Source organism: Arachis hypogaea, chromosome 15 (genome assembly GCF_003086295.3).
Source record: "Arachis hypogaea cultivar Tifrunner chromosome 15, arahy.Tifrunner.gnm2.J5K5, whole genome shotgun sequence".
In the NCBI taxonomy this organism is placed as follows: Eukaryota; Viridiplantae; Streptophyta; class Magnoliopsida; order Fabales; family Fabaceae; genus Arachis; species Arachis hypogaea.
Window position 1 is genome coordinate 125,211,767 of NC_092050.1, and position 26,493 is coordinate 125,238,259.

General features: G+C 37.3%; 1 long non-coding RNA gene across 1 annotated transcript; it reads right to left on the reverse strand.

Moving 5' to 3' along the window:
* Window positions 1-11,825: 11,825 nt before the first annotated feature.
* Window positions 11,826-13,183, reverse strand: LOC112750596 (uncharacterized). Its single transcript, XR_011872224.1, has 3 exons — window positions 12,550-13,183; window positions 12,195-12,415; window positions 11,826-12,114 (listed from the first exon to the last, which is right to left on the reverse strand). It is a non-coding gene; the product is annotated as an uncharacterized lncRNA (long non-coding RNA).
* Between the last annotated feature and the right edge of the window lie 13,310 nt (window positions 13,184-26,493).

The window sequence follows — 26,493 nt, forward strand, 5'->3', positions numbered from 1 at the left end:
AATAAAAAAAAAACTAAATGATATTAATTATGATCTCTTATTTTTTATTACTCTTAGGATCTTGTGCATGCATCTTGCTGGGCTGATGCCCTTAAGGTCACTTATGGACCACCCAAGAGCTGTCTTGTGTGTCCTTAGCACTTGAAGTAGCGCTTCCTCTTCTAGGGGATTTAAAACAGAGCTTATGATCACCGGAAAAGTGTCACCTTCTCCCAGAAATGCATATTTCAGGGATGGTGGTAATGGTTTGAGCTCGGGTTTAGGAGGTTGTTCCTCTTCCTAAGGAAGTTTCAGAGGCTCTTTCAATTCCTCTGAATCCTCCAGATCAGGCTGAACATCTTTAAAGATGTCTTCTAGCTCTGATTCGAGACTCTCAGCCATGTTGATCTCCTCTACCAAAGAGTCAACAAGATCAACTTTCATGCAGTCTTTTGGTGTGTCTGGATGCTGCATGGCTTTGACAGCATTCAATTTAAACTCATCCTCATTGAGAGTAGCACTCTTGTGCTCCTCCATTTCCAGCACTACAAAGTCAGTGGGAAAGGCGAATGGCCCAACCTTGACAATCATGTCTTCAATCACGCCTAATGGGTATTTAATGGAGCCATCAGCAAGTTGGAGACATATCCTGGTTGGTTTGACTTCTTCAGTTAAACCAAGCTTTCTGATAGTGGATGCAGGTATTAGGTTGATGCTTGCCCCAAGATCACATAAAGCTGTCTTGGTGCAATCACCCTCTAATATGCATGGTATCATAAAGCTCCCGGGATCCTTAAGCTTTTCTGGGAAGCTTTTCAGAATGACTGCACTGCATTCCTCAGTGAGGAGAACTCTTTCAGTTTCTCTCCAATCCTTTTTATGACTCAAGATCTCTTTCATGAACTTGGCATAAGAGGGTATTTGCTCAAGTGCCTCTGCAAACAGAATCTTTATTTCAAGAGTCCTGAGATAGTCTGCAAAGCGAGCAAATTGCTTATCCTGCTCCTCTTGGCGGAGTTTTTGAGGATAAGGCATCTTGGCTTTGTATTCCTCAACCTTGGTTGCTGCAGGTTTATTTTCTACAGAGGTGGTTGGAAAAACCTTCTTAGAGGGGTTGCTATCAGCACTTGTGTGTGTCTGATCCCTCACTGGCGTTTGAACGCCAGAACTGAGCTTCCATTGGGCGTTTGACGCCAGCTCCTTACCTGTTTCTGGCGTTTAAACGCTAGAACTGCGTGTAGGTTGGGCGTTTAATGCCAACTTTGCATCCTTTTCTGGCGTTTGAACGCCAGAGTTATTCCTCTCTGGGCTCTTACTGTCCTCATAGGGATTTTGGATAATATTTTGCTCATCCTCTGTCGGTTGTTCTTTTCTTGGCTTTCTGCTGCTCTGAAGTGAGGTATTTAATGTTTTCCCACTTCTTAATTGAACTGTCTGGCACTCTTCTGTTATCTGCTTTGATAACTGCTGTTTTGTCTGATTCAATTGTGCTTCCATATTTTTATTAGCATTTTTATTGTCTTTTAGCATCTCCTTGAATTCTGCTAGCTATTTTGTTAGAAAACACAATTGTTGATTGAGTTCAGCAACTTGTTCTGGAGGACCAAGTTCAGTAGACACTGCTTTGGCTTCTTCTTTTATGGAGGACCCACTACTTATGTACAAATGCTGATTTCTAGCAACTATATCAATAAGCTCTTGAGCCTCTTCAATAGTTTTTCTCATGTGTATAGATCTACCAGCTGAGTAGTCTAGAGATATCTGAGCTCTTTCTGTAAGCCCATAGTAGAAGATGTCTAATTGTACCCACTCTGAAAACATTTCAGAGGGGCATTTCCTTAGCATCTCTCTGTACCTCTCCCAGGCGTTATAAAGGGATTCATCATCCTCTTGTTTAAAGCCTTGGATGTCCAGCCTTAGCTGTGTCATCTTTTTTGGAGGGAAATATTGATTCAGGAATTTGTCTGATAACTGTTTCCATGTTCTTATGCTTGCTGTGGGTTGGTTATTTAACCACCTATTAGCTTGATCTTTTACAGCAAATAAAAACAGCAACAGTCTGTATACATCCTGATCTACCTCCTTGTCACGCACTGTGTCAGCAATTTACAAGAACTGCGCCAGAAACTCAGTAGGTTCTTCCTGTGGAAGACCGGAATACTGGCAATTTTGCTGCACCATGACAATGAGCTGAGGATTTAGCTCTAAATTGCTTGCTTTGATGGGAGGTATACAGATGTTACTCCCATATGCAGCAGTAATGGGGTTTGTATATGACCCCAGAGTCCTTCTGGACTGTTCATTTCCACTTAGGTCCATGATGGAGAAAGGGAGATGATGCAGATTGCAAATAAAATATTTTTTTTGAAAACCGAAATTAAAATAAAATAAAATAAATGAAAAATTGACTATAATTTCAAAAATTAGAAGAAAAAGAAATAAAAAAAATTGAAAACTAAATTAATTAATTAAAAAGATTTGAAAAATATGTGAGTGAGGATTTTCAAAAAAAAATGAAGTGGGAGAAATTTGTTAGGAAGTTTTGAAAAAGATATGTCTTAAAATTAAAGATACTTGTAAGAAAATAAAATAAAATAAAATAAAAAGATTTGATTTTAAGATTTGAGATTAGAAAAGATAAGATAAGCTGGGTAAGAGAAGATAAGGAATTTAAATTAAAAAGTTTTGAAATTTGAAATTTGAAAATTGAATTTTGAATTTTCGAAAAAGTCAACAATATAAGATAAGGATTTGAAAAAGATTTAAATTTTGAAAAGATTTGATTTTTAAATTTGAAAATTAGATTTTGAATTTTAAATTTTGAAATTTGAATTTTGAAATTTTGGAAGTTGAAATTTGAAATTTGAAATAAGATAAGATAAAATTTTGAAAAAGATATGATTTTTTTTTTTTTTAAATTTGAATTTTGAAATTTTTAAAACTAAGATAAGATAAAATAGAAATTTAAAAATAAAAATCTGAATTTTTTTTGAAAAAATTTCGAAATATTTGCTCAAAAATAGTTAGAGAAGATATTTTTTTGATTTTTGAATTTTATGATGAAAAAGAAAAACATACAAAAGACAAACAACTTAAAATTTTTAGATCTAATACTCCTTGTTTTCGAAAATTTTGGAGGAAAAACACCAAGGAACGCCAAACTTAAAAATTTTAAGATCAAAACACAAGGAAGACTCAAGAACACTTTGAAGACCCATAAGAACAACAAGAACATAAAGAAAGAACACCAAACTTAAAATTTTTAGAAAACCAAAATAAAATTTTTGAAAACTAAAGAAAAGTTAACAGGAGAACACCAAACTTAAAGTTTGGCACAAGATTTATTCAAAGAAAAATTATTTTTGAAAAAGTTTTAAAAAGAAGATAGCAAATTACCGAGAACATAAGCACAACGCTCTAGCCAATTGAGCTATAAATTTAACGTGTTTTAATAAGGTATTTAATAAATAATTTTTTTTTTGAAAACTGATATTTTGAAAAAGCACAAGAAAAACAAGAAAAGACACAGAACAAGAAAACTAAAGATCAAACAAGAAAAATTGACAAGAACAACTTGAAGATCAAGGAAGAACAAAGAATATGCAATTCAAAAATTGAAAGACAAAGAAAAGCATGCAATTGACACCAAACTTAAAACATGACACTAAACTCACAGAAAAACTAAAAATTGATAAAGAAAAATAATTTTTTTGAAAAATTTTTTGAAAAGAAAATAAAAGACTCAGACCCAAAAGACAAAATTTTCCTAATCTAAGCAACAAGATGAACAGTCAGTTGTCCAAACTCGAACAATCCCCGGCAACAGCGCCAAAAACTTGGTGCACGAATTGTAAATCACACTTTCCACAACTCGTACCACTAACCAGCAAGTGCACTAGGTCGTCCAAGTAATACCTTACGTGAGTAAGGGTCGAATCCCACGAAGATTGTTGGCTTGAAGCAATCTATGGCTATCTTGTAATTCTTAGTCAGGATATCAATTACAATTATCAGTTTGGATTGCGAAAAATAAAAGAGCATGAATTAAATACTTGTTATGCAATAATGGAGAATATGTTGGAGTTTTGGAGATGCTTTGTCTTCTGAATCTCTGCTTTTCCCCTGTCTTCTTCTTCACGCACGCAAGGTTCCCCCTATGGCAAGCTGTGTGTTGGTGGATCACCGTTGTCAATGGCTACCATCCGTCCTCTCAGTAAAAATGGTCCAGGTGCGCTGTCACCGCACGGCTAATCATCTGTCGGTTCTCACTCATGCTGGAATAGGATCCATTGATCCTTTTGCGTCTGTCACTACGCCCAACCCTTGTGAGTTTGAAGCTCGTCACAGTCATTCAATCCCTGAATCCTACTCGGAATACCACAGACAAGGTTTAGACTTTCCGGATTCTCAAGAATGCTGCCAATGGATTCTAGCTTATACCACGAAGATTCTGATTAAGGAATCCAAGAGATATTCATTCAATCGAAGGTAGAACGGAGGTGGTTGTCAGTCACGCGTTCATAGGTTGAGAATGGTGATGAATGTCACGGATCATCACATCCATCATATTGAAGTGCAAAGAACATCTTAGATAGAAACAAGCGTGTTTGAATAGAAAACATAAATAATTGCATTAATTCATCGAGACACAGCAGAACTCCTCACCCCCAACAATGGAGTTTAGAGACTCATGCCGTCAAGGAGTACCAAGTTCAGATCTAAAAATGTCATGAGGTGCAAAATAAATCTCTAAAAGTTGTTTAGATACTAAACTAGTGACCTAGGTTTACAGAAAATGAGTAAACTAAGATAGATAGTGCAAAAATCTACTTCTGGGGCCCACTTGGTGGGTGCTGGGACTGAGACTTGAGCTTTACACATGCCTAGGCTGTTTCTAGAGTTAAACACCAGGTTGTTACCTGTTTCTGGCGTTTAACTCCAACTTGTAACCTGTTTCTGGCGTTTAACGCCAGAATGCAACATGGAACTGGCGTTGAACGCCAGTTTACGTCGTCTATCCTTGAGCAAAGTATGGACTATTATATATTGCTGGAAAGCCCTGGATGTCTACTTTTCAACGCAATTGAGAGCGCGCCAATTGGAATCTTGTATCTCCAAAAAATCCATTCCGAGTGCAGGGAGGTCAGAATCCGATGGCATCAGCAATCCTTTTTCAGCCTGAATCAGATTTTTGCTCAGCTCCCTCAATTTCAGCCAGAAAATACTTGAAATTACAGAAAAATACACAAACTGATAGTAAAGTCTAGAAATGTGATTTTTATTTAAAAACTAATAAAAATATAATAAAAAGTGACTAAAACATATTAAAACTACCTAAAAACAATGCCAAAAAGCATATAAATTATCCGCTCATCATGTCCCAAGGACACTCATTAGTGATGGAGGAAGTCACTTCTGTAACAGACAGCTGGACTCTCTGCTGTAGAGATATGGAGTCCGTCATAAAGTGGCAACCCTCTATCACCCTCAGACAAGTGGACAGGTTGAAGTTTCCAACAGGGAACTTAAGAGGATTCTAGAGAAGACCGTCAGTGTTTCAAGAAAGGACTGGTCTAGGAAATTTGATGATACTCTCTGGGCATACCGAACAGCGTACAAGACTCCTATTGGCATGTCCCCTTATCAGCTGGTCTATGGCAAAGCCTGTCACTTGCCAGTTGAGCTGGAGCATAAAGCTTACTGGGCAATCAGGTATCTGAATCTTGATTCAGAAGCTGCAGGAATTAAGCGAATGCTTCAGTTAAATGAGCTTGATGAATTCAGATATTCAGCCTATGAGAATGCCAAGCTCTATAAGGAGAGAACCAAGTTATTGCATGACAAGAAGATTGCCATCAGAGTCTTTGAGCCAGGACAGATAGTGTTTCTGTATAATTCAAGGCTCAAACTCTTTCCCGAGAAGCTGAAATCCCGGTGGTTAGGACCATTTGTGGTCACCAGAGCTTCACCATATGGTCATATGAAAATACAGGAAGAGAATTCTGACAGAAAATTTACAGTGAATTGCCAGAGGTTGAAGCACTATCTGGGAGGCGAGATTGATCGCCAGAGGTCCGCTCATCTGCTGAATTAGCAGAACTGACCGTCAAGCTAGTGACGTTAAAGAAGCGCTTGTCGGGAGGCAACTCAATAATTTCGTATCCTTAGCTATTTTTTGTAGTAGTAGTTTTCTTACTTATTTGATTTTTATTGAGTTTTTACTGTTTTTCTGATCATGCAGCTATTTTATAACAGGAACCGAACACTTCAGGCGACATAATTCAAAAAAAATGAGCACATGACGTGCAAGCGTCGCTGACGCGTACGCGTCATATGTGTGTGCGTGAAAAATAAAAGTGAACAGAGAGTTGAGCAGGAGTGGCACTGGAACTATGCTTTCCGAACAAACAACCCACGTGTACGCGTACCTCACGTGTGCACGTCATTTGCGCTTTTAGCCACCCACATGTGCGCATCCCTGACGCGTACGCGTGTCCCTGAAAATTGGCGTCAATGAGTGTTTGGGCAGAGAGTTCTGATGGCTTGGGGCTGGAAGTGTGCTAGAGGCACAAACTTGATCACGCGTACGCGTCCCTGACGCGTGCGCGTCCTTTCCACAAATGGACATCCACGCGTACGCGTGCATGACGCGCACGCGTAATATGAAAATTTTGGTTCCCAGGCCACGCGAACAGAGAGTTGTGCGTGTGCGCGGCCGCCTTCGCGCAATTCGCACAAATCCAGGGCACACGTACACGTGCCAGACGCTTACGCATCACTATCAAAATCGGGCGACCCACGCGTACGCGTCGCCTGCGCCGCACACCTCCACTAGTGCACCGTCCATATTTATTTTTCATTCTCTCCCCCTCCCAAATCCTAATTCTCTCTTGTTCTTTTATCCTTTTATTCTTCTTTCATCATAATATTTGTTTTTTTTTTTGTTTTCAGTTTTCTTTGCTTGAGGACAAGCAAACTTTTAAGTTTGGCGTTGTCGCTTCACTTAAGGCTTTTTTATTTATTTTAATAGCACCAAAGGGAGATGAATGTTCTTCATGGAGGAATGAGATGGCCACCAGCATAACTGAGGTGGTTGAATTCCTTTCATTTTATATTCCTTCCCGCTCTTACTGTGTTATGTTCCGGTTTTTCTGCTATTTTGTCTTATTTATTGTATGATCCTTTATTAGATAAATTTCTAGGTTTTAGTTTAGTTCTGTTATTTTCAAAAATTTCTGTTAGTTGCTTTAATTCTGAAAGGTGTCTCACGTATTGCTCACTGAGCTTGAAATCAAAAAGAAAGAAGAAAAGATGTAGTGCATGAGAAATTGAGTTTAATTTTTAGAATAATCTCATTTATTCAAATGTGGTGGTATTTTTTGTGACTCTGAATGCATGACATGAACAGTGGAATTTTGAATTTGAATCAAAGAATGTTGATGTACAAGGAACAGGAATTTAGAGAACTATTATGAAGTCTCTGCAATAAGTAAAGTTTAATCCTTGAAGCAAAAGAAACAGCAAAAAAAAGCAAGGTCCAAGGCTCTGAGCATCAATGACTAGGGAGGTCAGACATGATTAAAAGCTGAAAGAGTTGTTTCCCTAGTCACATGCTTGTGGTGTTCTTGTGTCAAATAATCCTTGAGACAAAAAATTTAGAGTCAAGATCAATTGCAATTAGCAGAGTATGCCAAAGGCTTTGAGCACTACTGTCTGGGAGTAACTGAAAGAAAAATCAGAACTTAAAGAGAGTTCCCCAGTTAAGTGCTTGTGGTGTTTCTGTGTCAAGTAAAGCTTGAGATAAAACATTTAAAGTCACGGCTAGGCTCAAGGTGCAAAGCACCAAAGAAAAGAGAATCAAAGAAAAATTGTTGTGTTCAAGGGTTAAATTGAGTTATAAAAGATCAGAGAATTCATAATATTATTCGAATTCTAATTCCGAATGACACTGACATTCCTCTTATTCAAATGAGAGTGAGATGCCAAAACTATTCAGGCTTGCAGTTGTAAACCCTACTATAAGAAGAGACATGAGCTTAATCGAACTCACACTCTCATGCAAATTCACATCCTAAGCCTATATCAATTTGGTTGCTTGAGGACAAGCAACAATTCAAGTTTGATGTTGTGATGCGTGAGCATCTTTCCTATCTTTTCCTAGTGAATTTGCATTTAAATTGTTGAGTTTAATCAAGAATTAATTATCTTTTAGCTACTATGGATGCTACTTTGAGTCTTGTACAATTCTATTTATTTTAGGTAGCATTTGGTTGGATTTGATGGAGCTTCCGCAGAAAAAGAGAAGAAGGCTATATAAGTCAGGAATGGCTTAGAGAATGGAGAGGAAGCTTGCACAATTGAAATCAGCACAAGAGTTAAAGGAGATGACAGCGAGAAGCAACGCGCGCGCGTACCTGACGCGTACGTGTGATTTGGAGCTTTCCATGGCGACGCGTGCGCGTACCTGACGCGTACGCGTGACACGCGAAGAAGACCATCGACGCGTACGCGTGACTGACGCGTACGCGTGACAAGCGCGAAGTGCAGAAAACGCTGATTCCTATTAATTCTGATTTAAACATTATTTTTTATTTTAAAATAGGAAAAGATATTATTTAGTTTTAGAAAATAGATTTTAAATTAATTAGGATTAGATATAAAAGAAAAAAAGAAACTTCTCTTCTGGGGGGATCCCAACAGAATTCCAATTAGTTAACTTTTCATTCCACCTCAGCCCAAATTTACAATCCTTATTTTCTCTCTGAACCATGAGCAACTAAACCTCCACTGTTAAGGTTAGGAGCTCTGTCTATTGTATGGATTCATACTATTATTTTTCTATTTTAATTCATGTACTGATTTATAATTTAAGAATTGTTTTCGTTCTTTATCTTATGAATTTGGGTGGAACAGAAGTATGACCCTCTTTCTAATTGAGTTCTTGTATAACTTGGAAAAGCTCTTTACTTGAACAACAGCTTGAAAACATATTCTCCTAAATTTCTAATTATCTGGACTTAACGGGATACGTGACATATAATCCTCTTATATTTGAGTAATTAGAATTTTTGTGGCATATAACTAGAATGGAACTTTACCCTCTAATTGGAATTAAGTGACCAAGGAATTGGCGGTTGATGAATTTTAGAGGAGACTAGAAAGGTCTAAGGAATTAGGATCTAGTCATATATAGTTTTCCATGAATTAAATCTTGCATGATTAAAATAAATTAATAAGAAAAGTCAATCCAGAAAATAGATAACTCTGAAACCTTAACTGTTTCTCCATACCTTATTCCCAACTTATTTACTTGCCTGTCTTCAGATATTCTGAGTTTTCTGTTTAATACTTTCGAAATCTCAAACACTATTTTCTACTTGTCTAAGTAAATTAATCAACCATTGTTGCTTAGTCCCTCAATCCTCGTGGGATCGACCCTCACTCACCTGAGGTATTACTTGGTACGACCCAGTGCACTTGCCGGTTAGTTTGTAGTTATAAATTACCGCACCATAAGGCAATACAGAGCATCTCAACAACAACTAAGAGAACTCTTCCTGAAAAGGGAAATTTGTAGGGGGGTGAGAACATCATCCTCGAAAGGGTTCTCAGTAGAGGATTTTTGGGAATTACTGTAATAGGATACGCGAGATAAAATTATTTCAGTGATCAATAACTGCCTTATGCATCTTTTCAAAAGCAAAGGTTTACCACCAAGAAAATCTGAAACTTTTTCTGAAAGAGAAAACTGTTCACTAAAAATAAAATTCAAAAGCCTTTCAAAAGGTTTATCTATGCTGAACCAAATTTGCCTCTCATACTTTTCCAAACCAGAAATATCGACCAGACATGGCCTCCAGCCCACCTCATGATCAACCACGGCTCTAGGCCCAAATAACCCAAACAACAACCAATCACCACGGTCCAACAGAGTCTCAGTCGCAAACACAATTAGGAAAGTTCAAGCACAAGCAAACAGTTACAGCAAGTAAAACAATTAGCAGTTAATCACAAGTAATCACAAAGGCAAACCAAGTACAATATGCACATCCAAACAATGTCACATAGATGCATATGATGCATGCCTGTCCTAGTGGCTGATGATATCATATGTCGGTTATAGAGCCAACCCGACAAGTCCTGGTAGCTAACCATTGGACTATCCCTCTGTCGTGCATCCCCAACTCGAGTTATACTCAACATAAATCATAATCTCATATATATCCAACACCCTTACTGGTGTATATTTACGGGGGCGAGCTCATCCGAGACTTTTACAGTGCCCAGCCTCACTTACGACATAGGGTCAGTAGAGTATCAAGTCTCAACTTGGAGCACATGGTGGCTAGCTATTGCTACTACCCAGGGAAAATTGTATCTCAGATAGTTGGAAGTGCAAAATCACAATATCAATAACTCAGCATATATGCATTTATTCTCAGCCATAATTCAACATTCATTTCAGCCATCCGACTTAAATTCATGGCTCATAGCCAGCCATCCGGCTCATAACATATTCCGCAATCAGCCAAAATTCATTATCATACACAGCCATTCATGCTCATAACAAAATAACACTTCCACCATCCAACATCATCAAATTCATAAAATCAACATTCAAGCCATAAATCACTTTTTCTGAATTCACTTCACTTTAAAATCAAATTTTAGGTCTTTTCAGCCTTGGCTTTAAAGTTTTCATTTCTCAAATCATCTCAAGCTCATAAGCCCCTTTTACTTAAAGTAAGTTCCCCTTTTAAAAACAAAGTCATTCTCGGCATCATATTTCCAAAATTCCAAAAACCAGGCCAAATTAAAGATCTCCCTTAAAGGATTCAAAATCATTTATCCTAATATAGGATTCGATAATAAAATTTCTCAGCTGAATCTCAAGACTTTAGGGAAGGGCAACCTATCTCAAGTTCTTAAAATTCATTGGAATTCTTAAAATCATAGATCCTTGTTTAAGCAAATAAAGACAGAGTTTATTATAAAACCGGATCATATAAGGTCACAAGTCCCAGCCCAATCCAAAGTCAATTCATTTGAAACGGAACCGATTCATTTAAATCAAAACCACTTTCAGGTTCCTCCTTAAACCAATCCTCTGACTTCTTCCAAAATGTCGCAAACGCAATTATTCAGTCAAAGTCCAATTTCCTTTAAAATCACTAAAAGCTCCTTTGAACGAAACCTTTAAGTCTAACCAAAGGCAAAAGCCCTTTTTATATTAAAACCAATATTAGAACATAATACTTTCCTTCGGTGATTCAAATGGTAAAATAGTTCATTTCCAAATAAATCAAACTCGAGACATATGGTTTACTTAAATAAATTAAGCTCCAAACATAAATATTTTCTTAATAAATCAAATAATACGATTTTCCAAATCCAAACCTTTCTAAATAACTTTTCAAACAAAGTCTAGGAGTTTATAGAAATTTTGGCAGCACCTCCCCTAAAACTTGGACTTTGCCACCCGGTTCGGATCTCAACGAAACCGTTCCACAATCCTTTTCAACAGTGCAAAATCCAAAATCAGTTCAAAAGCAAGCTAAATCCAACAGTCATCTCATTTTCATATCTCAAAGAAACCGTTTCAAAATCAAATCATTATCAACTAATTAAACTCATTTCCAAAATCTTAAAGGAACAGTTCAGCAACAATTCATTTATCAAAACCAAATAGCAAACCAGGCTGAATCCAAAAGTGTATTCTATTTTTCACATTATCAAGAAAATCAACTCAACTCAAATCAATTCCCAACGGATTAAACTCGATCTCAAATCTTTAAAAGAATCAACTTCCAAAAGCATTCCGTTTCACAAAGCCGCACAACAATCCAGTCAAACAAATGTTCATAATCATTTAAGACAACCAAACAATACATAAGACCGATACAATCACCAAATATACATTGTCTCACATCAGTATCTATATGTAATAATTCCAATATATAAAACATAGTTTTCAGAAAATAGCCCCTAGCTCGATTCGTCGAACACATAAACCAAACGCGTCACAGAAACCCTCTCTCAACCCGAAATTACCGGCCGCTTGCATCACAGCTTTGTTCACTTTCGCAGCAGCAGAAACAACCCTTACGCGTAACATGTGGCTCCGATAACTTAATCCTAGAAAACATTAATATTGCGAAACCTTAAAACACATAACGGGATATGAACGCGGAAGGTCTCAAGACAGAGATACTTACTGTACTGGGATACTGACTGAACCAAAGGACAGAAGCTTCAACAGTGGTCCCGATAGCCACAGAACTGCCCTCGGCAGCCAGAATCACTATGACTCAGCCTGCTCTGTTAGTAGTTTCCGGGACCTGTTCCCATGGCAGCAACCGTGACAAGGTTAAACGCCTCCTCTCCTCTCTAATTTGGGATTCCAGTAGCAGTAGAAATCTCCAAACAGGGCCAGCAACTACCTCCAATAATAGCAGCGGCAAAGTAACTTACTATAACCATTTTATTCAATACAAATAGTTTCAGCAACACGCTTCTAGATAGAAACGAATTGGTGGAACAAGGGAGAATCGGAAACAGGGTCAAGCTTACCAAAATAGTAGCGGTTCTAATGGTTCAAAACGGAGCCCGAGCAACAGCAACAGCAACTCCAGTAGTGGAGATGCAGCAGCTTTGAATGACAAGCACGGCGGCGGAGGACATCAGCAGTGAGAGGCAGTGGAGGATCTGCGGCGGTGGAGGCACGGCCGCACGGGCAGGAACCCCTCCCGTCGATCCCTCTCTCTCTCCTCAAGCTTCCTTCTGTTCAGATCTTACCGGCGGTGGCCATAGGAGCTCGGCAACAAAGGCGGCGGCATGGACGGCCGGAAGACGTGACGGCATCTTCTCCTCACCAGCAGCAAACCCTCGGCGGCGACAATGGCGAGGTGGCTGAGCTTGTGAACGATGGCGGCGCAGAGGCGGTTTCTTCCTCTCCCATGTGTGCCAGTTCCTCCCGTTAGTCTCTCTCTTCGCGATCGCAAGGATGACGGCGGCGGGGTGAGGACCGGCGAGCTGCTCCCTGCCCGGTGCCCTTCCTCCCTCCAGATCCCCTTCTCCCTTTCCCCCTTTTCGTTTTCTTCCTTTCTTCCTCAGAGAACTGGGTGTGTGTGTGCTGCGCAGGGAAGGCTGAGGAAAGGGTTGGGCTGCGTAGCGTGAAGGGGATAGGGAAGGGAATGAGTTTAACAAAATTAGCATTAGGGGCATTTTAGTAATTTCAAACAAAAGTAGGGCTAATATGATAATTAGAGATAAATTTTAATCCAACAATGGTAATGTCTAAAAATATTATTTGTTCATCAATTTCACAAATTATTTCTAATAAAATATTCAAATCCAAAAATTAGAAATAATATACTTAACTTCTTTATTTTTCAAAATAGCAGTATTAATATTTAAAATATTAATTATTTAGTCCAAAACATATAAAATCATTGTTATTTCACAACTACCAACTTTATAATTTGAATATAGAAAATAACTCAATAATTATAAAATTGGATAATAAATCTTAATTTATTTCAAATTCAATTAATCGAAACTAGCTTTAATTTTCCTTTAATAAAGAAATTTCTGAAATTAAAGCTACAAAAATACTGAATTTGAAATTAGCTTATGATAGTCCTTTTTCAAAAGTTCTGGGTCTTACAGTCCTAAATTCAAACCGCGAACCTTTTTTTCCCTCATTTCAAATTACTCTCTCTAACCCTCTCCCCTTTCCCTCAACGTTTCCTCTGGCAGCCTCCTCCGATGGCCCTCTCTCATCATTCAAACCGAATCGCTGGTGCTGGTGTTGTTTCTGCAGGTGCTATTACCTCTGTCTCTACTGTCGTTGCTTGCTGTTGCTTGTCACTTCTGCTGTTGCTGCTGCTGTTGCCGCTGCTTCTGCCATCGATGCTCGCCACTACTATTGCCGCCGCCTTTGTCGTCGTTACTCGCTGCTGTTCCCTCCAGGTAGCACCCCCTTCTCCCACTTCTTAAATTTGGTTCTAGCTTGGTATTGGGTGATCATTGATGAGAATATATTCTAAATTGATTCTAAATTGAAAGTTGAAAATAGATTTGAAATTGTGTTATTTGTTGTGTTGTTTGTTGTGTTGTTCTAAATTTGAACTAATTAGGTACACAACTAATTAGTTAACAATGTAAATCATATAATGCCTAATATAACTTAAATTTAGAGACAAATACATATTTACAATATTAGCTTGAAAAAGGTCAAGTAATTTACGCAAACTAGAATTTAAAGGTTTGATTTGAATTTATAAAAGTATGTAAAGTAATAGGTTATAGATAATATTTAATCTCATCAATTTAAGAGTCGAGTTTGAAAGAGAACATCATTAATATTTAAGTGAATTGTTCATTGGATAGAGTTTTTTGCGCAATCTAATTATAGATGAAACTCTGCCAAAATTAAAAAAAATCTAAATATAATTGAAGTTTATAGATTACTTCAAATAACTTTTTAGTAAACTACTATTCTTAAGTTTTTCATTAATAGGTTTGCGCCAAACAACAATGCATGTACACAAGAGTGTACTAATGTCATCAAGCTGATGTACGACCATCCATGGCCAAGTTACAAGAAGATCCCAGATGAGACTAGAGAGCGATGGTTTCAGAAGTGGGCGGTAAAAACTCAACATATTCAAACCTTAGTTAGTTTATATATTCTATTTTATTTAATTATGTTTAATTTCAATTAACTCGTGCTAAATGTTCTTTCTGCAGGAAAAATTTATATGGGACAAGACTCACGATCTCATGATTAGAAAGATCTTCGACCATCGGATGGTATGTTGGAGGATGTATGTGAGCACCGCGACCACTTCACCATTTGGTTCCGCCCGGACATTAAGAAGGCACTGTACGTCTATTGGGAGACTGATGAGGGGTTCAAGCGTCATGGTCTTATGAACAGGGCTAACAAGGTATCGGCAAGGTCATCAAAGTATACCGGTGGGTCAGCGACTTTCATAAAGACAAAGGCCAGGCTAGTAAGTAACTTGTTTCATTTAGTTATTAATTTCGTTTAGTATCAATATAATGTCATTATTACTTGACTTAACATGTAGTTTCAATATATGTAGTGTAATTTGTTGGATCGTGATGCGACGATGGTGGAAACCTTCAAGTATACTCACACATTGAAGTAGAACAAGGGGAAATTTGCTGATCAGCGGCCGCAGATCATTATGTGAGTAAACATCATGTGACATACCATTTTTAAATTAACTGCAACCCTAATCTTAAAATGTGTTATATAGGAGTTCTACACAGAGATTGGAGGCCTCAACCCAACAATCTCAGTGTACTAGAGACGACGGCAAAAAATTCGCTGCATCAGCCGTCGATCTTCAGATGGATTGGGGCGAGGCCGCTTCTGAGCCGTACAAAAATTGTGTCTTTGGGCTGGGGTCGTTCTTCGCCAATAACCTCCACACATCCACATTGAGACAATCATCCGTCTCTGCCACCAGTCATCCTGTCGATCTTGAGGACGGCGTTGATTTTAGGGAGCAGGTGCTGCTCCTCACTTGGAGCCTTCACCAACAGGCTCAACAACTGCAGGAGTCTGAGGAGAGGTATCAGGCAATCCTCTCATGCATGATAGACACAGATGACTTCATGTTAGAGTGGAGGCGGGAGCTAGGGTGGCTTCAGCGAACGGAGCGACAGATGGTGGTGTACTAAAATCAGATGTGCGCTAGTAGCAGCGGCACTATTGGTAGTGGCGACGAGAGGAAGATTGACGGTTTAGAATTCAGAATAAATTCTCGTTGCAAGTATAGTTTCTAAACCAAGCAATCAACCTTTCTTACAAAAGTTTTGGTTGTCACTTAAGCAAACCCAATAAAATTGATAACCGAGTATTTAAACCTCGGGTCGTCTTCTCAAGGAATTGCAGGGAAGTATGACTTATTATTAGCTATGGAAAAGGTAGAATTTTGGGTTTTTAAAATAAGGAATAAGGAATTTAAATGAAGAGAAAAATAAATTAATAATTAATAAAATCTCTTGGCAAGGTATTAGAACTGTAAGTCCTATCCTAGTTATCCTTATCAATGGTGATGAGAATTATATTTTTGCTCCCACTAAGTCAACCTCTAACTATGAAGGTAAGTCAAGTGGATAAATCAATTTAACACCTAAAGTCCTAGTCAACTCCTAAGGAGAGACTAGAGTTATAGGAATTTAAATCAATCAGCAAAGATAACAATTATCAATCACGATGAGTTTGATAACTCAAGAGTCACCAATTACTTAACCAAAGCCAAAAGGGAAGAAATTCTACTTGAATGAAAATAATTTGGATAAATTGAGAACATTAATAAATTAAAGAAAGCAATCATAAGTCTGAAATACCTCAAGATATATTAAATAGAAAATCAATTGTAACATGGAAAAGTTCATGAATTAAATTGAGAAAATAATAAAAAGGGATATTGAACCTGATAAAAAGGGATAATCATGAAAGCGAGAAAAATCCTAAATCCTAATCCTAAAAGAGAGAGGAGAGAACCTCTCTCTAAAAACTACATCTAAATCATCAAAAGTAACTAATTAGAGATCTCCCCCTGAATGGATGCATTCTCCCACTTTATATCATCTAATCTGTGCTCTCTGAACTTGGATCTGGGCCAAAAAGGGCTTCAAAAATCGCTGGGAGCATTTTCTGTAATTTCTGGTGTGTGGCGTCTGTCACGCGGCCGCGTGGGTCACGCGGTCGCGTCATCTGGAGTTTTCCTTGTCACGCGTTCGCTTCGGTCATGCGTCCGCATCACCTCTGTTTTGCTTGAGGCGCGCGGCCGCGTTAGTCACGCGTCCGCGTCGCTGCCTTTTCGCGCTGGGCATGCGGCCGTGTCGTCCATGCGTTCGCGTCGATTCCAGTTTCTACAAAAACTCCATTTTGTGCTTTCCTTCCATTTTTGTATGTTTCCTTTCCATCCTTTAAGTTATTCTTGCCTTAAAAGATCTGAAACTACTTAACACACAAATCACAGCATCGAATGGTAATAAAAGGTAATTAAAATAATTATTTTTAAAGCATAGGAAATATGTAATTCACATATATCACATAATAAGGAAGGGAAAGTAAAATCATGCAATTTACATGAATAAGTGGGTGAAGGATTGAATAAATCTCTTAAATTGAGCACAATATATATCATAAAATATGGGTTTATCAACCTCCCCACACTTAAACAATAGCATGTCCTCATGCTAAATCCAAGATAAAGAGTAAGGTAAAGTGGTGGAATCTCATGCAATGCAACCTATCCTAAATGCAACTACCTAAATGAATCATGCAATTCTGATTTTTATTAACTTGTATATAAAACTTACATGTAGCTAAATTAATTCACATTCTCAAGGAACATAGTTATCAGAACCGGACCGGACTGGCCGGTTCGACCGGAAAATCGGTAAACCGGTGGTCTGGCCAGTTCGGTTAGTGAGTTAAACCGAATATGTAATTGAACCGGTCAACGGTGGTCAAACCCGTTGAAAATCGGCTGGTTCGAGCTCCAGACCGCATCAAACCCGTGCGGGTCCACGGTACACATGCGCGCCGTTGAACCACAATAGGAGCTCCCGTCCACATCAATTTCCAAAAAACGCAATATGGAAGATTCGAACTTAGAGTGATGAGTATGCAAACCCTCGCTCCTGCCGCTACGCCATCAAGCATCTTTATAATTCTTATGACAAAAATTAAATATATAATAATCATAAATGAATTTTTATTTTTTTTATTCTTTTAAATATGAATTTACATGGATACCAAACAAATAACAATACCTAATATACAAACATATTGATATATTAATATTGATTTTGTTATCTTTTATTTTCTCTCGTTCATTTAAATTGAGAAAATATTTTATACTAGTGACTAATTTATTATCTATTTTTGCACCATAAATATTATCTAAGAATTGATATTTGATTAATGATAAATATATTTTTTGAAAACATGCATTTAATTTTTTAGTTTTATTTTTATTTTTATAATTTTATATTTTTATTTAATTATGACCGAGTCAACCGGGTAAATCAGTGACCCACCGGTTGAACCAGTGACCCAGTGACCCAGTCATATGACCGGGTCAATTACCGGTTCGGTTCTGATAACTATGTCAAGGAATCATATATGCATAGCCAACCTTAGATAATGTAAGAGCACTTTTACAATTGAGATGGGTAAGAAAAATATTTTTCAAACTTGCAAGACAATTAACAATTTAAGCAGAGATATATGGTGATGAGCTATTGAACCCTCACTGAATTTCGTGTTTACTCTCTAGTCACTCAGTGTTTATTGGGTTAATCACTCTATTCTTCTTTTTATTCTTACTTTCTATAACTTTGTTCTTCATCTAACCAATCAACAATTATAGAATACAGACATACAAAAATCATGAGGTCTTTTCCAAGATTGTAATGGAGTCAAGGTAAGGGTAAGGGTATATGTATAAGGTTAAGTGAGCTAAATAAGTGAATCCTTGACTAGTCTAAGATCTCATTAACACACATATTTTGTAATTTAAAGCTTCTCAACCTATTTGCCCACACTTTTCTCACTTTGTATTGCAAGCTCATGCATTAACTTTAATTTTATCCCATGTGCATTGATTCTTTTTATTTTGCAATTGGGGAATTTTTTTTGTATCCCCTTTATTCAAATAAATAAATGATACACATTTTTTTTTAATACACATGGTAATTCAATTGTTTTGATTTCACATGAGCATGCTTCCCAAAATTTTTATTTTGAACATTTTTATTCTTTTTAGCTTTTTACCTTTGTTCTTATCATCCATGTTCCCATAAAGTTTCCCATACTTAGATTATACACAATACCTTATCTTAAGCTAATCAAGGATTTAACTTGGGATTTTTTTTTTTATTTTTCTGCTTAAGGCTAATAATGTGGTTTACGGAAAAAAAGGGGGGATTAAGAAGCTCAAGGGGGCTAACAAGGGTGATGTAAAAGGTAGGCTACTTTGGGATATGTGAGTAAATAATTCAAGTAATGGCCTCAATCACTTTCTTGGTATGTATCTATATTCTATAATCGGACATATAGATTAAAACAAAGCAAAGAACATCAGAATAAAAAGAAGGGCGAAACACATAGGAATAAAATTTATGGTTTGAATGTAACCATACAATTAAGCTCAAAACTCACAGGCTGTGTATTCTCTAGCTCAAAAATCATATATCAATTATACATGTCATGCAAGTAGAAATTAAGGGTTCCCATTATTCTCAATGTAAAATTTATTTTGGGTGGCTTTAAAGTTTTAGTGTTCCTCCTTGATGAAATGTGGTTAACTAGCTAACATGTTATGTTCTATATACAAGGTGTGGATTGTTTTTATTCTGTTAAAGTTTCTAGTTTACTTCCTTTTTATTTTTAATTTAAACCAAACTATCATATGCTAAAAGGGTAAACTATACTAATTAATCCACATATTTTATAACTAATAAGTTAGAATTGCAACTAAACTAAATGGCTAAAATATGAACTAAGGTGCAAAATGCAGAAATAACATAAAAATACGTAAAAAGGACAATGTATAAGTACTGAAAAATAAAAATAAGGATAAAAATACAGAAAAATAACCAAAATAAGATAAAAGAGTCTGTAGTGGTTCACCAAAAAATACGCCAGAGATGGCAATCTCCCCACACTTAAAATAAAGCATCGTCCCCGATGCTCACTCAAGCTGGGTGTGAAGGAGTGTCATCACTAGAAGGATGGGCTGCTAGAGTCTCTGTGGAGGCCTGAGGGTCTGCAGACTGGATGAGCGTAGGAGGATCTGTCTGTTGGAGAGGAGGCTCTGACTGGATAGGAATCTCTGTATCGGCGGCCTGAATCTGCTGTGGCTACTCCTGCTGTGGTGCAGCCTGCTCCGGTCCTGCCTGTGCAGCCTGGGTGGGGGTCTCCTCCTCATGAGCATCCTCCTCCACCTCAGATGTATTAGAAGGGGTGTCAGGCTCGGAGGGGATGTCGCCGCCGGAACGGATCATCAACTTGACGTGCTCATAGCGACGCTCCATACGATCCAAGCGGGCTAAGAGTCGATGCACCAAATGGTAAATAGGCTCAGGAGCAGCTGGAGGTGCAGTGGGTGGGGCAGCAGTGGAAGAAGAGGGGGCAGCTGAAGGTGTGGCAGTCTCATCAGAAGCAGGAAGGAATGGAGGTCTGTAGCCTAAAGCTAGAAAGTTCCTGCTGTGAGAAATGAGCTTCTTGTAGTCCGCAACAGGTGGCTTCTCATCAGCATCCTCCCATGGCACGTCAGCTCGACGGCCTAGTTGTGTAACCAGGTAAGGGAAAGGGAGGGTGCCTCTGACATGGACCCTGGCCATATAGTGCCGGATGAATCGTGGCAGGTACAAGTCCTTACCCTCCATCACACACCAGAGGAGGGTAATCATAGCAGCAGGCAGCTGCGTCTCATGAGTGCTTGGCATAATAAAGTTACTCAGGATCTGGTGCCAGAGCCGAGCCTCATCATTCAAGTATATCCGCTTGATTCCTTTAGGCGTGGTGGTGTTCTTACCATGACCCAGGGGACAGTAGGGTCAAGGGCTATCCTCTCCTTGACAGCGTCCCAGTCAAATCTTAGAAACCTCATATCCTCTTCAGCCTTTTGGTAACCATCAGGCTGATCTGACTTAGGCTGAAGGCACAGAATATCCTCAATGGCCTCTTCAGTGACCAGTATCTGCTTCCCTGTGAGGTGCACTGCATCTAGGAAAGTCTTGAAATAATTACAGTAAAACTCTCTTACCCAGGAAGCATTGACCTCAGTCAAATTTCTCTCCAAGAAGAACCAGCCTCTTTGTTTGATCTGATCGGAGGTGTACTGCTGTAGTTCTTCTGGAATTTTCAAAGTCCTCTCCAGGTACAGATTTCTAGAGGTGGCAAACACCGGATACTTCAGCTCACAGTATCAGTTTGCAAACTTAATTGGATCAGTGGCAGGGATGAACTGGTCAGCCTTCTCCTGCGGGGTAAAGTGTTTCTCCCGCTAGGAGTCATCATGCATAAGCTCCAGGAGAGACATAGAGGATTCACCTCTTTTCTGTTTGCCAGTTGTTGCCTTTTCTTTTCCTTTTCTTTGAGTGTCAGACATCCTGAAAAACAGAAATCTAGGATATAATACAAGCGGGAAAACAAGTAGGCAATTTACAAGATAAGCACATAGTGGCAAAGGAGCAGTAAAATAATGAAATGAGTTGAATCATTATGCATTTTGGATTGTTTCGGAGTTAAAAAGCTGAGATGAGAAATTTCAATCCAAAATGTAATATAAGTAGAATTCATGTTGATTAGGAAAAATAATCATGCCTTGAATTAGAAAGGTTAAAGAAAATAGTGAAAAACCAAGAAGAGATGGTTTGAAAGTTAGGTTGGTTAGGATTGAAAAAGAGGTGAGAGAGTTGAAAGCAGTGAGTTTGTAAAAAGAAAGTCAGAGTAAGTGGCATGATGATAGGTTTCTAAGTAACAAGAATTCACAATTATAAGCTACAGTCAACTCATATTCAAACAAGGAAATCAGGTTGATGATGATTCATAGAGAAATGGAAATAGCAAAAATTGGAAGCGAATCATCAAAAATGCAATTTATTAACCAGGAAATCGAAAAGAATAAGAGAGCTTGCCCGTGCATTCATGAATTGGTTCGGTAAAAGCTGAGTAAAGCAGAATTCAAATTGCCAAAACCAAAACATGAATGAAAATCAAAATAGTTTACAGAAATTTGGGCAACATTCCGGCTAAAATTGGATGTTCCGGGGTAATAAAGAGCAAGCAGAACAGTTCATATGAATTAAAATACAGCTGCAATTATATATACGGAATATGAACATGAAAAAGCAGTGTAAAAAGTAGCATGAAACAGGAAGAACAACATATGAATAGCAACAACATCAGAATTGCGAAATGGATAAAACAAGAAGCACGAACAGCGCAATTAGCAGGCCTAAATCCACTAACCACATCCTAGTCTACATAACCACCTAGAATCCACTATGACATACATCTCTAACTATCCTAAATTGAAACATAAATTGAAAAATAGTCGCGGAGGTTAATGAATTTGAATCCATGCGGAGGCGTGGGGCACGCGGTCACGTGGCTGGGGCGGAATGGGGTTGACACGATCGCGTGAGTGATGCGATCGCATGGAATGGGTAAAGGGATGAATGACGCGGTCGCGTGATGCATGCGACCGCGTCGCTGGAAATTGTGCTAAACGCACAATTCCAGCGTCGTTTCAGCGCAACTCTCTGTCTCCACTGGGGTGCCATGATATCCGCGCGACGCGAACGCATCGCTCACGCTTTCGCGTGGGATGGGTGTTGTGCAAGTGACACGTTCGCGTCAGGGACGTGACCGCGTGGGTCATTTTGTGCTAAACGCACAACAGCTGCACAATTCCAGCCCAACTTTCTGGGCGTTGGATCTTTACGCCGATTTCCAGATCACGCGGCCGCGTGAATGACGCGGACGCGTGGGGGGGTGTTTTTCGCAAATGACGTGAACGCTTTAGCGATGCGATCGCGTCACACGCTTCCATCTCTTTTTTTTTTCTCTTTTTTCTCTTTTTTTTATAGAAAAATAAACATAACTTATCAATGCACATGGAATTTTAATTTTTCTAGTCTCACATGAGTAGGTACCCAAATTCCTAATATTTTATCAAAGTAGAAAAACATAACACATTCCCTTATTAACCAATGTTCCCATAGTTTCCCCCTGAATGGATGCATTCTCCCACTTTATATCATCTAATCTGTGCTCTCTGAACTTGGATCTGGGCCAAAAAGGGCTTCAGAAATCGCTGGGAGCGTTTTCTGTAATTTCTGGTGCGTGGCGTCTGTCACGCGGCCACGTGGGTCACGCGGTCGCGTCATCTGGAGTTTTTCTTGTCACGCGTTCGCTTCGGTCATGCGTCCGCGTCACCTCTATTCTGCTTGAGGCGCACGGTCGCGTCAGTCACGCGTCCGCGTCGCTGCCTTTTCGCGCTGGGCATGCGGCCGCGTCGTCCATGTGTTCGCGTCGATGCCAGTTTCTACAAAAACTCCATTTTGTGCTTTCCTTCCATTTTTGTATGTTTCCTTTCCATCCTTTAAGTTATTCTTGCCTTAAAAGATCTGAAACTACTTAACACACAAATCACAGCATCGAATGGTAATAAAGGGTAATTAAAATAATTATTTTTAAAGAATAGGAAACATGTAATTCACATATATCACATAATAAGGAAGGAAAAGTAAAACCATGCAATTTACATGAATAAGTGGGTGAAGGATTGAATAAATCTCTTGAATTGAGCACAATATATATCATAAAATATGGGTTTATCAACAGCGCTGCTAGAGGGGCACAAACATCACTGCCTAGGCCGCCACCTCAGCAAGACTAGTGGGACAATGATGACGACGTCTATTAGGATCTTTAGTGATTAGAGTTTTGTTTTAGACTATTTGATTGTATTATAACCTCTGTTATTTAACTTTTCATTTCATTTGTACGCTTGATATTTAATTTAACATATTTAGTTTCTATTATTTAGAATTTGAATACTAATTGTGCAAAAAATAAATTTGAATAAAAAATTTAGAATTTGACTACTAATTGTATCAAAAAAAATTTAACAAAAAAATTGAACTTATTATCGGATTTACCAGTAAAAAATCTAATGGTAAAAATGCGGAAATAAAATAGTTTGGCGCCAAAGTTACCATTAGATTATTTTGTTTTCGCCAATATTAAGCCTTTTTTTTAGTGTGGAATGGAAATGGATCCTCTCAATTGTTAAAAAAAATTGAGAGTGTAAAGTGTGATCTTTAATCCTTAATTGTTTTTTCTCTCATTTATTTTTGGTCCCACTTATATTATAAAATTAATGATGTGAAATCACACTTTACTCCCTCAATTGTTAAAAAAAATTGAGAAGATCCATTCTCGGGTGGAATGTGGATAGTGGTGTCATCATCTTAAAAAATCTACTCCACCAAGGATGTCTATAATTGAATTTTAAAGGGCGAAATTCATTTGGATGCTAATGCTAATTAGAATTAGTTGTGGCTCTCCAACCTCCCTGAGAAGATTAAGGTTCTTTGTGTGGCTTTGCCTTCATGATGCTCTTCCGATTGCCTTCTTTCGATTTTGCCGCGGTTTGATGGATTTGGAGTTATGTCCGTGTTGCCGTTCTCGGCGAGAGACAGTATTTTACTGTCTATTTGATTGTGCCAGAGCTCGCAATGTGTGCTCTCTTTTAGGGTTTTACCTTTGAGAAGTGATAATCATGTTATAAATTCGGCCAACAGCTTTACCTGTTTCTGCCAGAAAGTGATGAAGGTTGATTTCATCATTTTTGCTGGTTTATGGTGGAGTTGGCGTCATCGTAACCAGCATATCTTCAACTCCCATGATGATTGGTCTCATGAGAGGGTTACTTTTTTTAGCGTGAAGGCTTGCACAAGATCTTCATAGCTTCAACAAATCAACTTACCATCTTCAAGTTCAATGCATCGATGTGGTCTAGACTCCTCCACCAAAAGGAATGGTTAAATTTAACTGTGATGGAAGTGTCTATCATGCTCGGAATCTCGACAGATTCGAATGTGTGCTTCAGAACAAGGAAGGCTCTTGAATGAAAGGTTGCTCTGGGTCTCTTCCTAATTAGGGCATTTTCCGCTACGAACATTTTGTAACGTGGAGAGATTTGGTCCTTACTTGGAAATGTGGCTCTAAGGTGGTTATTGTGGAAACCGATTTTTTAGATGTTTTTTTACTACTTCAATTTGATTTTCATCGGACTATTCATAATAATGAGGATTTAATTCTTAAGATTCAAGAGCTACTTAGATTTTAATGAGAGGTTCATTTTAATCTTATTAAGAGAGAGAAAGGCTAATGACGCAACTGACCTACTTGCAAAAAAGAAACTATAAATAGTGCTGAATTTGTAGAATGGTTGAATCCTTGGCAGGAGTTACGTGATATCCTTCAAGGCTTCAACGAGACCATGTAGTGCTTCTTTGATTTTTCTTTTATTTTTCTGAGCGTTGTGTTGTGTACTTGTGTTCTAATTTATTTATTAGACACAAAAAAAAAAAAAAACCTCATTTATTTACACGACGTGGTGTATTCTGTAGTGCATCATAATTTTTTAGGTTCATGAGTTCGTCTTCAAAATTTTTAAATAAAATCCGATAAACGAATTTGTTTTTTCTAATATTTATCCTTATTTTAACAATCAACACAGAGCAAATATTTATAATTAAAATTAAACACATAAAATGCGTAATTTCTATTAACTAAAATTATGTATTTGCAGGGAAAAAAAATTCACAATTAACTATAAAAATAAATATAGATAATTAGTTTCAACTTATAAAAAAATCGAACTTCACAGTCGGAATATTATAGTAGAATACAATTATACCTAATTAATAAAAGTGAATTTTAAATTAAATTAGAATTTACATTTCCTAAAAAAATGTTAAAATACGTGTTAATAATATACACATTTAATACATTAATAAACATGTTAGTGTATTATATATAAGAGAGAGAGGTGGTATCGATGGGATTTTTTTAAAATAAAAATAGAATAAATGTTCTATTTACATATATAGATAATTTAAAATGTTTTTACTGATTTACATTACATTATTTATCTTGTTTACAGTGTAAACGAATATGTATAACTTATTTACAATATAAATAAAATATACATATTTATTTCGTTTATTTGTATATTATTTATTTATGGACCAATCAACTTATTTTACTGATTTACATTACTTATTTTATATATTGCATTATATTTTAAATAATATAATTAAAAATATTTAAAATTATAAATATACATTAAAATTAATTATTTTTTTTAAATTTAAGGATATTAATTATTCTATCTTTTTAATTTCTAACACATTAATTGCATATTTTTTTTTATTTTTATAGTCTAATTCTAACCACTTATTTTAATGGTTATATGAGCTGGTCAATAGATTACTGTATGCACAAGGTGGATTCAAACCCCCAACCACTTGCTTTAGCGAACAAGTGAGCTGACCACTCAACCAACTCAAGTTGGTTGGTATAAAATTATTTTAAATATTATTCATTATATATTATTTATAAAACTTGAATTTAAGATCTCTTATTTAAATTATAAATTATTTAATATTTTAATTAATTCCACTTCAATTATTTTTTACACATTTAATAATAAAAAAAATCAATACGCAGATCAGAGAGTATTAAATATTGATATATAAGTATATGTTTTTTGGGTGATTAGTTATACTAGTATATGGGAATGTAATATACTGTATTTACTATTTTAATTAATATATTTATTATTTTAACATAAATATATAAATAAAATAAGTAAAACTCTAAAAGGGTGATTATCTGTCCAATGTCCATATATAGTTATATACTGATAATAATCCACCACC